This window comes from Melospiza melodia, chromosome 8 (assembly GCF_035770615.1).
Source record: "Melospiza melodia melodia isolate bMelMel2 chromosome 8, bMelMel2.pri, whole genome shotgun sequence".
Lineage (NCBI taxonomy): Eukaryota > Metazoa > Chordata > Aves > Passeriformes > Passerellidae > Melospiza > Melospiza melodia.
The window spans coordinates 17,130,043-17,143,593 of NC_086201.1; the positions used below are offsets into that span (position 1 = coordinate 17,130,043).

Consider the following 13,551-nt stretch of genomic DNA (forward strand, 5'->3'; position numbering starts at 1 on the left):
AGAATATATCTAACACTTTACTTGGTAGTTGTTATCCTGAAATAGATATTTGTGGATTCTAATACTAGTGGAACTCCATGTGCTTATAAATGTACTGCTGATATATGCATTTATTGGCTACAGGTTAAACAGGAAGATACCGAGGCTAATTTCTTAGCACAGAGAAATAAGCTGTATATCACTTTTGCTAAAATCCTCTCCAATACTTACAACTGATGATTAGGTGAAACAGTTTTAACAAGTTTAAAATGAAAAGTAAAGGAGCAAAGCGAAGAAAAAAGAGTGACACAGCTCTCAAGCTTTAGTTGCACCTATACAATTATTGGTTACATTTGCATGGGATGGGCTGAGTTAGGTTTGATGTGTTGAATGGCAGGGGAGACTACCCTGAGTGTGTGGAAAATTAACACTTTGTGTAATGGAAAGAAACGTCAGTACCTGAGAGGAGGAGTATAACATGGTGCATAGAAAGAAACTATAGAGGAAGAATTGCAAAATTTACAGAATGCCCTTCTAAAAAAACAAACCTAAATAATGAATATTGTAAGGTTTTGTGTAATACAACTCACAGATGGAGGTGTGGGGAGTTCAGAAGTACAGAAAACATATTAAACAGTTTAGGAAAAACAATGCTAAAGAAAGTTTAACAAAATAAAATAATTTAAAATTTGAAATGATCAGGTATGATTGTATAAACAGTTTGACTTATTTAATAACTTTTGTATCTCATTTCTTTGCTACATAAATGTTTTCAACAGTGAATCAATAGTGAAATGATTTATTGGAGAATATTTCAAAATATATTCTTATCCTCTCTTTCTGGGATAAGAAGTTCAGTTTGGGATAAGATTTTCTTTTTCAGTCAGTTTAAATTGCCAGAATTTGTAGCTACCTAACATTTATTAATATTTACCACTGTAATCTATCATTTCATACTGACATGTTTTGAAATAGTCTTTCTTTTATGCCTATGGCAGGCAGTAATTGTAAAACAATACATGACCCAGACTAATAATTTAATGTTTTAAAATGGATGTCCTATACATTTAGTATTGAATATGGAATTGTATTTTGAATTCTAAATGAATGAAGGTGAGAGTACCTGGCTCAGGAAAACCTATCTAAAGCTGCTGTACTAGATGACACCAAAGGTCCATCTAGCACACTGCTGGACCTTGATACTTTCCAGTGGTGGATACATGAAGGGTCACTACATTGTGTTATTTAGAGTCACTACATTGTGTTACTTCTCTCAATAAATTTACTCAGTTTCTAGCTATCTGAATTTCAGAAAATTCATGAGCTAGAAGTTGTTTGCTCAAACCACAAACTGAATGTTTGGTGTACCTTTCTTCTATGAATTTGTCTCAGTGTTTTTAAAAAATGGTTGTAGTTTGATCTTCAAAGCATTCTATACAATTGAACTCCATAACTTTAGCATATGTTTGTGAAAAATACTTCCCCTTACTTGCTATACATTTGATGCCTTTGGGAGGGTTCTAGTTCCTATAGAAACCAGCTAATAATTATTCCCTTTTCATAGTCTCAATATAGTCTTAATATATTTACAGCTTTTCATGCATCTGCTGAATTCCTCTCTGTATACCTGTTCTGCAAGCTGATGAATGCCTGTGTAACTGTATTGTGTACCTCTGAACATCCTTCTCACTCTTCTCAGTTACTTTTTATTTCTAATGTAATCCTTTTGGACAATGGATTACACTACTGAGCTACTCCCAGACTTAGGGATCAATGCACTGAAAGAATGGCTTTTTGTTTTGACCTTAGTTCACTTCCTTACAATTACCAATATTTAATTGCATTTTTGACTTATTTTTCTAACTGTGCTAACTGAAGATATTTTTGCAACAGCTAAGAAATTTTTTGTTGTTTGATAATAGATAATTTAGTCTCTAATATTGTGTCTGCAAAAAACTTGCTTTTGCTGTTTTATCGCTTGGCCACTCAGCATCCTTGGATAAGTCTTTGAATCTCATGTAATAGTCTGAATAATTTTTTTACATTCAAACCTCATTGTTAGAACCCTTTTTATCAAAGTAATTGAAAATGTACTCTAAAATAAAAAACCTGTGAGACTATTGATAACATCCTAGTGTTTAGAAATCTGGTGATTTATTTCCAACTTTTTTCCCTACTTTAAAATATAAATCTATGTAATGATAGTACTTCTTTGTCCTTGACAATTTTTTAAAAAGTTTGTTGAGTTCCAAATATTTAGCATTGAATTTATCACTCCAAGCATATACACTCAACAGTAAAATAGTCAGAAATTTCTGTTACATAAACCAGGGTCATACATCTTTAAAACAGCAGTGAAAAGTGCCAATTTTCAGTCTACACAGTGATATTCACCAGAGTGAATCTTGGGAGTGTGTAGATTTCTTCTAACTTACTAAGGAAGCTTGAAAACTACAACTGCTCACAGTTAAAATTAGTGAAGAACGTTAAAAAAATTTTTTTTTAATCCATGTAGAATTGAGCTGTAAAGGTGCTTATAAATAAATTTTGAAAGCTTATTGCATCCCAAGTGAAAAAAAATACTATAATTCTCTTTTTTATCAATTACGCTGAAATTCTTAAAAACACCATTCATAAGGATTTCTGGCATTAGACACTATTCAGGGCTTTTTGTTGGCACTCTATTTTAGTCATATTCATGGTGCTGCAGATGGTATTTTCTGCCTCACCACGTTAATATGACCACGTTATACTGCATTACTGATTTAGCTGTCTAACTGCAGTTCAGCTGGAAAGAATACTCAGTGAGAATTTTGCTTCTTGTTAAGACTTTTGGGCATAAAATAGAAAACTTAGATGAGCACCTTTTTGCTTTTCTTCTATATACTGTAATAAATAGTCTCAAACCCTATTTCCTGCTTTTTAATTTGTATATTCCTAAGAGAAGGAGTATTGCTATTCTTCAGTGAACAGGTAATGAGCTACATGGTGTGTTGAACATTCATCTCTCTCCTGTAGCTAAAGTTATCAGGGGGCCCATTCAGAATTTGTGTAGTTTACTGATCTGAGCTGAGCAAGGAAGTGTAATAACACAATTTGTCACAAAGCAAAATTCATTCAGGCCTCAGGCCTGCTGTCCCAGTATAAAATAAAAGTGCCAGTGGAAGCTTTCCTGGCCTCCTGCCTATTGGATAAAATCTTTTGTTTTGTAATCGACAGCCCCTGCTTTGTCTAAGTATGATGTCAGAGCAGATGATTTTCGGGTTACAATTCTCAAACACGTTTCAGATGCAACTATTTACTATGAATTCAGAGATAATATTACATCAAAATCCTATGTTTATTAAAGACTAGATTGCCAAATTCTTCCTAATGCTGAGTCAGAGGTTTGTATGATTGTGTCTTCCTCAGATCAATTGAGGAAAGCAGTTGAGTCTGAGTCACAATTCCAGGCGTAATTCCACCTCCTCCTTTATACCTCACTTTACTGAATAAGTTATTTGCAAATGAGTTAATCTGTTGGTTGCACTTATTCTCTGTGCCATCTCAGCTGTTAAAGTTTCTAAATAGTAGAACTCAGACCAAAAATATCACTGTAGATGGTATAGGACTCTTCTAAACTATTTGCAGACAGAATTGTCTCCAAAGTCTCAAATGCAAATCAACTTTTTTTTGTGTTTGGGAACCCTTTTTAAATTCTGTCTCATATTTTGGGAGATCAAAGGAGAAGACAGTATTCATGGAAAGAAAATTTTTAGATTAATAGTTTTGGGGAAAAAATGCAGGGAAAAATCGTATCTTGATAAGAAAAATTAACATCCTTGTTTTTCCATATGTATTGCAATAAGAAGTGCTAACATTAGTAGAAAATTGTTATTCTTAGACACTGAATACAATCACATGGAATTTTGTGTCAGGAAAAATTAATTCCCAAAAGACCTTATCAACAGCTACAATCATGATTGCAAATTTTCTGCCCAATCAATACACAATGATTCCAGCAAAAATATCTGAACAAGGATTTCTTTAGTAACCCAATACCCTTGCATGGCCAGTGATTCTTGTGTCTGTTCTGTGAAAATATTTCATCAAAAGAAAAGGAAATTATATTTGGCCTGATCGTTGCATTGACATAGTGAAGGTATTCCCCAAATTTCTAGTGATGAAAATGTATATTTATATACAAGACACAGTGGCTAAGTCAGAGAAATGCCTGCGACTGAGAGAGTTTTACCTTCTCTGTAATTTCTTTAGTGGTCTCTGGGTAGTGGTAGATGCTGTGTTATGTCCCAAAGTTTGCTTAGCCCATGTCAACGGGATTTCTGCAACACTATCCCAAGCACTGAAGAAGGGTAATCCTAAGAGATGGCTGCTGAAAAATTGTCATGGCTCCTCAAAGAATTGCTCATCCAGCTTTTGTAGCACCACTAGTAGTATTGTTATTTTCATGCTGATGCAAAGCAGTTATCCAAACCCCAGAATGTGAAAGCAAAAGGAAAAATATTGGCTGGTCTAGCTGGCAGCTAGATTTAGTGTATTTGTCTCAACCTTCTCTAGATTTAGACTTTCCAAAATCAAATCAAAGGAGCTCAAATATACAAAGAGTTTGCAGAAGGTTGTCTGTGTGAGGTGTAGAAACTGTCAGAACTGTTTTTTGATGTGATATGCCACTTCTCCTGGGCTGAGAGCTGAACCAAAGAAAGCTGCTCACGTTTCTGTACAACTGGTTGTCTGTGGTAGGATGTTGAAGAAAATCAGATCTTGGATAGTTTTACAATATTGAATGACTGGTCTGGCTATAATATGAAACATATGTTGCTTTTTCAATATCTAAGATTAAAGAATAGAACATACATATCCACAATGATCAACCTATTATAAACAGATTTCCTGGACAGGGGTAGGTAAGATAGATCAATTATGACAGATTGTCCTCCAGAGCATGGGAAAATTCCATAATACTTTTATTCTGAAACCTTCCTCAAAGAATAAGCAAAATTACTTTCACAACAGAATCACAAGTCAGACCTTCGTTGAAATATTTTCTCATAATTGAATGTCACAGAATCCCAGGATTTAGGTTATCAGAAATATGTCACAGATAGTTATTGAATTGCTGCTCAAAGACTTGGAAATACCATCCAGCAACTCATGTGATAATGCCTTATTTTCTGTCTGGGCACAGCAGGCCTTGGGACAAAGAATTACAGAAAGAGACAATCAGGGTTTTTTTCAGTTCTTTTCCCCAAAACGTATTGAAGTGTACTTAAGTGGATAATTTTCTTGCTCTGCTCATTAAATAATTTATTTTCAGAAGGAAAAAACAAGGCATATGCAATTATTAACATTAGAAGCTAGAACTCATAATTCTCAGACACCGAACACCCTTATATTTTTTATCCTCTGGTGTGGTCTCCTTTAATTTTGGCACTTCTTTTAGTTTTCTGTAAAATTTAAGGTTGCATGTGTCTTCTATCAGTATAAGAAACCAGCAATCTTTATATTCTCTTGTAAGTGAGAAAGATTTTACTTTGATATCAGCACACAGGAATCTGTCAGAATGTGAAAGGAAGGGAATGAAGCCCCTGACTGCTTGTGAGGCTCTGCTGTATGTGGCTGATCAGTGAATTTAGTCAGAACAATTGAAACAGGGTGTCCCTCAAAAGTCATAATCTTGATATCCTTGAATGTTAATACCAATTGGTACATTTACATGTTTTAATTCCACTTGTCGATAGAAATGTCATTTTACTTTATCTTACTCATTAACCTACAGGAGCTGAAGTGCTTTTGTAAAAAAACTGTATGAAAAAAGAATTTTTTGTCCTCTCAGAAAGATTTTACTTCTTGCATTTTTATTTCTTAAATATGATTAGAAGTATGAAAGAAAAAAAATAAGTAAATAACTGCAATGAAATAAAAGAGCAAACATCACAGAAAATACTATTTCTAAATTATTTATTACCTAGCACAATATTTAGCTGTCTTTGTATGACTATGGTGGTTTTTTTGGCAGCTGGGAAAAAGAATTTATTCTGTCTATTAAACCAAGCTCTCAAGAAATTCTCAGCCCTTCATCACCTTGGCTGCCAGGCTTCATAGGATAAAAAATATTGCTTTTCTCTGAGACAGGAAGCCTGAAGATGTTTTCTATGTTTTAACACTGAATTCATAAACCACTATCCATTTCTGCAATGTGTTTTGTCTCATATATTGATTGAAGTTTTTTATGCTCTGCATACTGCAACTTTCAGTAATAATAGGAAGAGAAGTACCATTAAATTTGGATTTTATATGTCATATAATTATACTAAATTTAATAGTTTACCTTTTATATCTATATTTTTGCAGAAATAAATATTCAGACAGTGAGAGCAAGAGCCATATTATGACTTGCACTCTTCTAGAAATATATAAAATGTAATGAGATCTTGAAATAATATAGCCAGAACAAAGCAATAAAAGGACTTCTGTAGACAGAATTTTAGAAGATAGATTTACCTGAAGAAGAGCCACTTGAAAGGTTGTTACCATCTGAAATACAATTAAACTAAATTTACAAAAAGCTTTCGCTTGAAACAGATTCAAAAAATAAACAGACTATTAAGAAAAGTAGGCAGAATATCAAATTTCCACATATTTTAGAAGGAAATTCAGGTAGCTTAAATTCAATATATGTAATACACAGAATAATTGTTCTGAAAATCCATTGACTTTTTATTTAGAAAATTTAAGAAGTATTCAATTAAGAAATATTCAATTATTACTAAATCAATATATGTTTCCAATTACCAAGTTTTGAAGTTGGCTAAGGTTCCAGACAGAAAACTAAAGTAGGTGTACTAATATGCCATTTCTCATGAAATGGAACTTCTAATTAATGGTAAATTTTTTGCTTGACAATGACAATTTTATTTGGATGAAACTTACTGAAAGTTGAAGAATTCATATTTTTCATCAGAAGAATAGACTTTATTCACTGACACTTGTTCAGAATATGAGCTTAGTTTAATTTTCCTGATAGGCCTCACTTATTTCATCTCTTCATGGCAAGAGCTCTTCAGACTATGTGTCCTTGCCAGATGCTCTCAGGTTTTTGAAATGCCCAACTTGCCTGGATGCTTAAAACAATCAAGTAATAATGATAGGATTCTATACTTGAGAAGTAAGACATGGTGGAGGTAAACTCCCTTATTTTTATCTACGGATCTACTTTGTTTGCTTATTCTAAAGCAAGGCTTTTCAGGTTGAAGACTATAAATAAAAAAACATATTCCTTGTAAATATCCATCTAAAATCTTCTCAAATCCATTGGAAATCTTTCCTGCTTTCTAGTAGAGTCATTTTTGTCTAAGCTTGAGATACGTTGATATTCTGATTTTTTTCCTCTTCAAGGTCAAAAACTATAATTCAATTTGGCAAGTGCGCAGATGTCTTAAGCTCTCTGTGCTAATTCTTATTATGAATAATAGAGACGTGTCTCTTTCTTCCATCAGAGAAGGAAGTAAAACTCACTACCTTTATACTTTCCTGAGGGTATGTATTACAATGTGGGATGACTTCAGAAAATCATTATCTTAGCCTTCAAATTACCTTACAGAACCCCCCTGTTTTAAATGTCCTGAAAGGAACAGCTAGATAGGAGACCTGTTAAAAATTGATAAAAATATATCATTGGAAGACCTGTGTGGTATGCATAAGTTGCCTCCACTGAAAGCTACTGAAAGCTGTGTCACTCTCTCATTTTCAATCTCTTTAAGCAGAGATTGGTTTTTTTAACTGAATGTTTGTACAAGACATAGCAAAATAGCTCTGTGATCGTAGCTGGGTGAGGCTGTAATTTAAACAGCTAATTACAGTACATGGAATCCAGTGAGGCTTCCTTTCTGAGCTGAGCCCCAACAGCAGCCATCATGAGGAAACAGAAGAAGAGCTACCCCACTCATAATTCTCTGCAGAAGAAGACTAAGAAAAATTATTTATCTCAGTGGCTGTTCTATTAATTTAGGCAGTTAGGCATTTGTGGAGCATTGAAGATGGTAATAGCAGAGGTTCTTGTCTTTTACTGGTGATTGGCGTTTGGCCATATTCCTTTGCTAAGAGTTCAACACTGTTTCAATTTGCCTAATATTTACTGTAACTTACCTTGGAGACAAATACACATAATTGGCACTGGGGTTTTCAGAACCATGTTGCTGGTTGGCTAAATAGAAACCTTTGTCCTCCTGAACACAATTTTTCTTGACTAGCCCTCACTGAAGATGAATTTGTTTCCAGTGGTGCAGCTAAAAATAAGATCCTGGAAAAATTTCTCATTACATTTTGGGCAAAGTCAGAGGCTTACTCTTACTTACACATGCTGTATTCTACAAGGCAAAATTGTATGCATCAAGCAGTATGCAGTATTTCATGACAACATGGCAGTCCTAATATTTCTAGGACTAAAAAGATGTGTTTGCCTTTCACTAAACTGCAGTATTTACTTAAATAGCAAAGTGCTCTGCACACAGGAAAGCAAATACTGTGTTTTTAAGCTAGCTGTTTTACTGGTAGGAAAATTTTAATTGCAATTGTGTTTGTTTACATCAGTGTATAGCGTGTTCTCTGCTTCTCAGATGTAATTCCATGGCTAGGGCCAGGAAAGAGGAAAACTTGCAGAAGAGTAAGCACCTTGAATAAGTTGTTTCAGAGGTTTTCTGATTATAGTTTTGGCTGTTTTAAGAATATTAGTAGCCTCTTTATTTTATTTGAACCTTCTCCAAAAAAGGTTATTTTCCATTTATTGGATGCATAACAGATCCTCTCATTTCCTTCACAGAAAGAAATCCAAGGAATTATTCTAGAGTGTCTTTATGAGGCTTATAGATTTTGAAATGATAAAATGATAAGACAATCCTGAAATATCTCTCTTTGGCAGAATGCAATGACATGTTTAATCAAATAACTTTTAGGGCTTTCTCCCATGAGGTAATAAACATGGTGTTTGGGAACCAATATTTAGCTTATAAGTTAGTAGATCTAGCTAGTCAAACTGTTTTGAAATAAAAAGAATAAAACTTGTGATAAAGTTACCTCATCTGACTAGCTATTTTAGCCTACTGATTAATCGAAGATGTGATCTAGACAGGACTGGATTAAATGTTAGAAAAAGCATTATAGGTCAGTAAAAAGGCAGAATGCTCTAGGTGGAGCAGAAAATGAAGACAACTCAGAATTAATTTCTGAAAGGTTTTTCTCATTGCAATCCCACAAATGGTCTCTTTTGAATAGAAAATTGTAGCAACATTCTTCATATTGAATTCAGGATCCTCAAAGTATGGATTTCTTCAGTTTGAACTGGCTGTTGATTTTCTGAGTTCAGTCTATGTCATGGTTGATTTTGATATCTTGTAGTCATTAGTTTTACAACAAGAAGTGTTTCACAGCTTTGAGGAACAGAATCAGATGCCGTGAGCAAATACTAATTTATGCCACTACTTCTGTAAATTGCTGTAAAAACTCCTCATAAAATAATGGAGTGGATGGACATGCCACAGTGGAATGTTTGAGAGATTTGGGAATAAAATTGGACACTAAGGGTCCCTTTCCTCAATCTTTCATATAAAAGACATATTTACACCCAGAAGTTATAGCTTAACACTTTATAATAGGGATTTTAATGAACTTCGTACAACACACTGAATGGGAATTCATATGTTATTTTGGTTAACAACTGTTACTAGTTGATAAATTTAAATTATAATTTGCTAGTGGTCAAAGAAGGTTTTTGCTAAGGTGGTATAAAATCACATCTCTTTTTCATTTAGTTCATTGTAGAAAATCTACTCAAAGCTCTGTGCTCATTTTTACAGTGAATCTAACAGAAAGGAGTTCTCTTTTACCACGAGTATCTTGCTAAATATACATTATTTATGCATTATTTCAGTTGGAGTTCAAAATTTTGTATGACTTTGCAAATGGGTGGATTCATGAAAATTTATGAACTACATTTTTGGGAATGTTCATAATCTTTTATCATTATAGTGACAATCAAGCAACTGTTAGTGTCTTAGAAGGTGTACGAGAGAACAGTCCATAAGAACAGTCAGAGATGAGTAAAATCCATTTTTAGGGCTTATGTAGCTCAAAACTATCAGTCTTAACACTTCAATGCACTACACAAATATTGCTTCATTTACAAAGCAGGTATTCATGTCTTCAAATGTTCCACATGAAGTGGAGTAAAGTTATTAAATGCTTTCATCTTTGGGTATAGATGTTAATTTCTGGAACTCTAAAATGTTTACATGATCAAAGAAAAGGCAACACAAAAGCCAAGCAAACTTATTAGAAAATAATTGAAGTAATAATAAGTAGAATTCCCAAATATGGAAATGAGACAAAGCTTAGAAAGATTGAATGATGAATGGGCATCTCTAGCAGAAATCAGTTTCTCTAAGTTTCTCCTTAAGTGCACGTTGTACAAATATATTCCTACTGGAGAAGAGGATGTTATCCAGTTGTGGGGTAAGTAAGAACAGACGAAATTTCTACATGTCTCTGAACACAAAGATGGAACGGGGGTAGTATTAAATTAAGTTTTATTAGAAGTTTAAAAGAAAAGATGTGGCAAAAGTTTTGGGCTACCCTTTTTTACTCAAAAAAGAGAAGAATTATATATGAACAAAGGCTTCCTTAGTTTTGCTAGGGAGCTGGCATACACTGGAAAATAGAATTGCTGCAAACTACAAAAACAAAACAAAAGAGTGAAAAATCAGTTGGCTGTGATTTTTTTACAGGGGAAGTGCATGCTAAGATCTTCTGAAATTTCACTATTTGGTTATGCAAAAACTGTTCCAGCTGCCAGTGAGAACTGGTGATAAATTCTTGCCAGCAAATATAAGGGGAAGAAAAGGACCAACTGAAAGAACTTTTACACTGCTTTTGTGAAGCCACTATCTTCACTTTTCACACTCCTGTCTATTCAGACATTTGCTGCATATAAGATAGGAACTCTCGAGCACCAGATGAGAAAGAATTCTATTTATACTCAAATGTGCTCATCAAACTCCTGCAATATACCTTTTCTTTTTAATCTATTATTGTCATCATCTGCCAAGCCCAGTGCTGAATCAGAACCTAACTGTGTTAGCCATCATCCTGGCACATAACAAAAGACAGGATCCTTGTACTAGAGAGCTTACAAACACTGTTGGAAATATCTGTCAGTATTCAGCTGATAAATTTTTAAATTTTTGCCTATCTACAGCTAAATGCAGTCATTGAGCTAAACCTAAAAAATGCTACTTGTCTTCCATAGGTCTTAATTTTTTCAGAGGGTCTCAGACCTTTAACAGATTAAAATCCCTCTTTTCTTCACAGCATGAGATGCTTTTCTATTACATTGAATTACATTTTACAGAATCACAGAATGTTCTGAAATGGAAGTATCACTGAGTCCAACTCCTAAGTGAATGACCCATACAGGGATCAACAACCATCCACAACCTCGATGTTATTAGCACTCTGCTGCAATCAACCGAGCTCACCTCAGTGGCAATTTCTGTCATGAGGAACCCTATGGTAAGTGGTAGTGTTCAAAACTGTTGGCTGCAGCTTGCAGAATAGATTCTTTTAGAAAAAAGGAAAGGCTTTTCAAAGTTACACTTGACAAATTTGATCAACTCTTGATTAATCCATTAGAGGAAATCCATTACAGGAAGGATGAGAATATGAAAAGTTATCTTATTTTCTAGGGACTGGAAAATAGCTGCAATCTATTTGCTCCCTAATAACTTTTACTTCTTTCCTGCAACCTGACTCAGTCTTTTTTTTTTCTTTTTTTTTTCTCCCCTCTCATGTTGAAAAGGCATTCTAATTTGAGAAATCTCAATCTAAGGAGCTCTGGAAAGAAATCTCTCATGATATGTGTGCTTCTGGGTAGTAGATGTTAATGTAATCTGAAATCTTTTGTCTTTTGTCATTAGCTGTTGCTTTTCCTGGTTGTCAGAGATGCATTGCACTTGCTATGTTTCTGGTTCCCTCTCTATTTTTATTCTCTAAATTGGTTGCTGCATTCAAAGGGATTTTGTTGCTTTCCCCCCACCCCCCCCGCCCCCGAACCAATACCTATTACTGTCCATTTTGTATGTGATCCAGTGAAAAGAGATCACCTGATTTACCTGTTTTAAATAGAGTATGGTGATGAAAAACCATCTCCTGGAGAATCTGCTGTGTATCTTTCTTATGCTGGGAACATGACTTTAAAAATATGTTTTCACTGGTAAACAATCCACCTTTTTTGACTTTTTTTCTGGCTTATTGGTCTCTCTCCGCCTTTTCTGTATTTCAAGGCTTTTTTCTGTTTTAGTTTAAAACAGCTATTGAACTGTACACAATATCTTGCAGTTATTTCTGGATGTTTTGCATAGCTTGGCCTCTTTCTTGCCAAGAGGAATTTTTGGCTATGTAGCATATTTTGTATCCCCATCCATCCCATCCGGCCCACATAACAGTCTGCTCTGAAACCATAAGCAACTCGGGAGAAGACGAAGCAGCCATGTGCCTGCTCTAGTTTCTGCCAGTTTCTGGCATCTGGCTGTACCCACTAGCAGGAAAATGGTTCAAGTCACCTTTCCTTGCCTCCTTTTGCACCTTGATCTCTCTCTGAGAGAGATCAGTTATGTACTGAGCTTGGAGGTCTGCTTATTTTTTTCAAGAATTCTCAGCCAGGAAATCCCCTGTGTACATCAGGTGTAAATACCATAAAACAAGAGAAGAATGTTTTGACGAAGTGAGGGTATTTTTTGCAGATTTCCTCTTTAGTGGCTTTTCACATTAAAATGCGTCAAGTGATAACACTTGAAAGGGTACAGTGATGTGTCACAGATATGAGAACAAAATGTTCTTTTTCAAGACATGAAGCTCTGTTTTTTCTACCCAATTGGTATTTTACCTTCTATTTTGTCCATAAAACCAAAGTAAGCATGGCCAAGCTGAACAATTTTATCTATGTTATAAAATTGCCTTTTAAACGAAGGAAGGAAGATGTTTCAATCTCAAAAAACCATGGTATACTAAAATATAACCAGAATATGGGTAGGGTTTAGGTAATGTATTTATAATAATTTTTTTCTGATGTAATTTTAAAATTTTTCTGATACTCCTTAATAGCATTTTAACAGTATCATTAGCAGAAAAAAAGTGTTATCTTGGTATCCCAAAAAAATCCCAACAAAAGCTGCTGTATTGGTTATTAAAAAGCCCCCACCCCAATGCAAAACAGAATAAACAAAGAAAGCATAAAAGCACAAGGTTTTAAATATGTTCTGTATAGACTATTTACAAAGGCTTTTAAAAAAATTTAATATTTGGGGAACGGTAATTATTTGCAGGCTGCAAGGTTCCAGTAATGGAAATTTCCTTTGCTGCATTCTTATACACCCCGTCATTGTAGGTTTCTATGGATGTTTCAGACACTGTGTTTGCATCAAGAAAGTTCTCTCCTTGCTTCTCACAGTGAGAATTGTACCAGTCTTTATTTCTTAAATAGAGAATTCTGAAGTGTTGATTTAACAATTAGAATACTTATGT

General features: G+C 34.3%; 1 protein-coding gene across 3 annotated transcripts in view; it reads right to left on the reverse strand.

The window, feature by feature from the left end:
* Positions 1-13,551, reverse strand: part of KCNH7 (potassium voltage-gated channel subfamily H member 7) — a 207,170-nt gene that overhangs the window by 67,726 nt on the left and 125,893 nt on the right. The window lies entirely within an intron of this gene.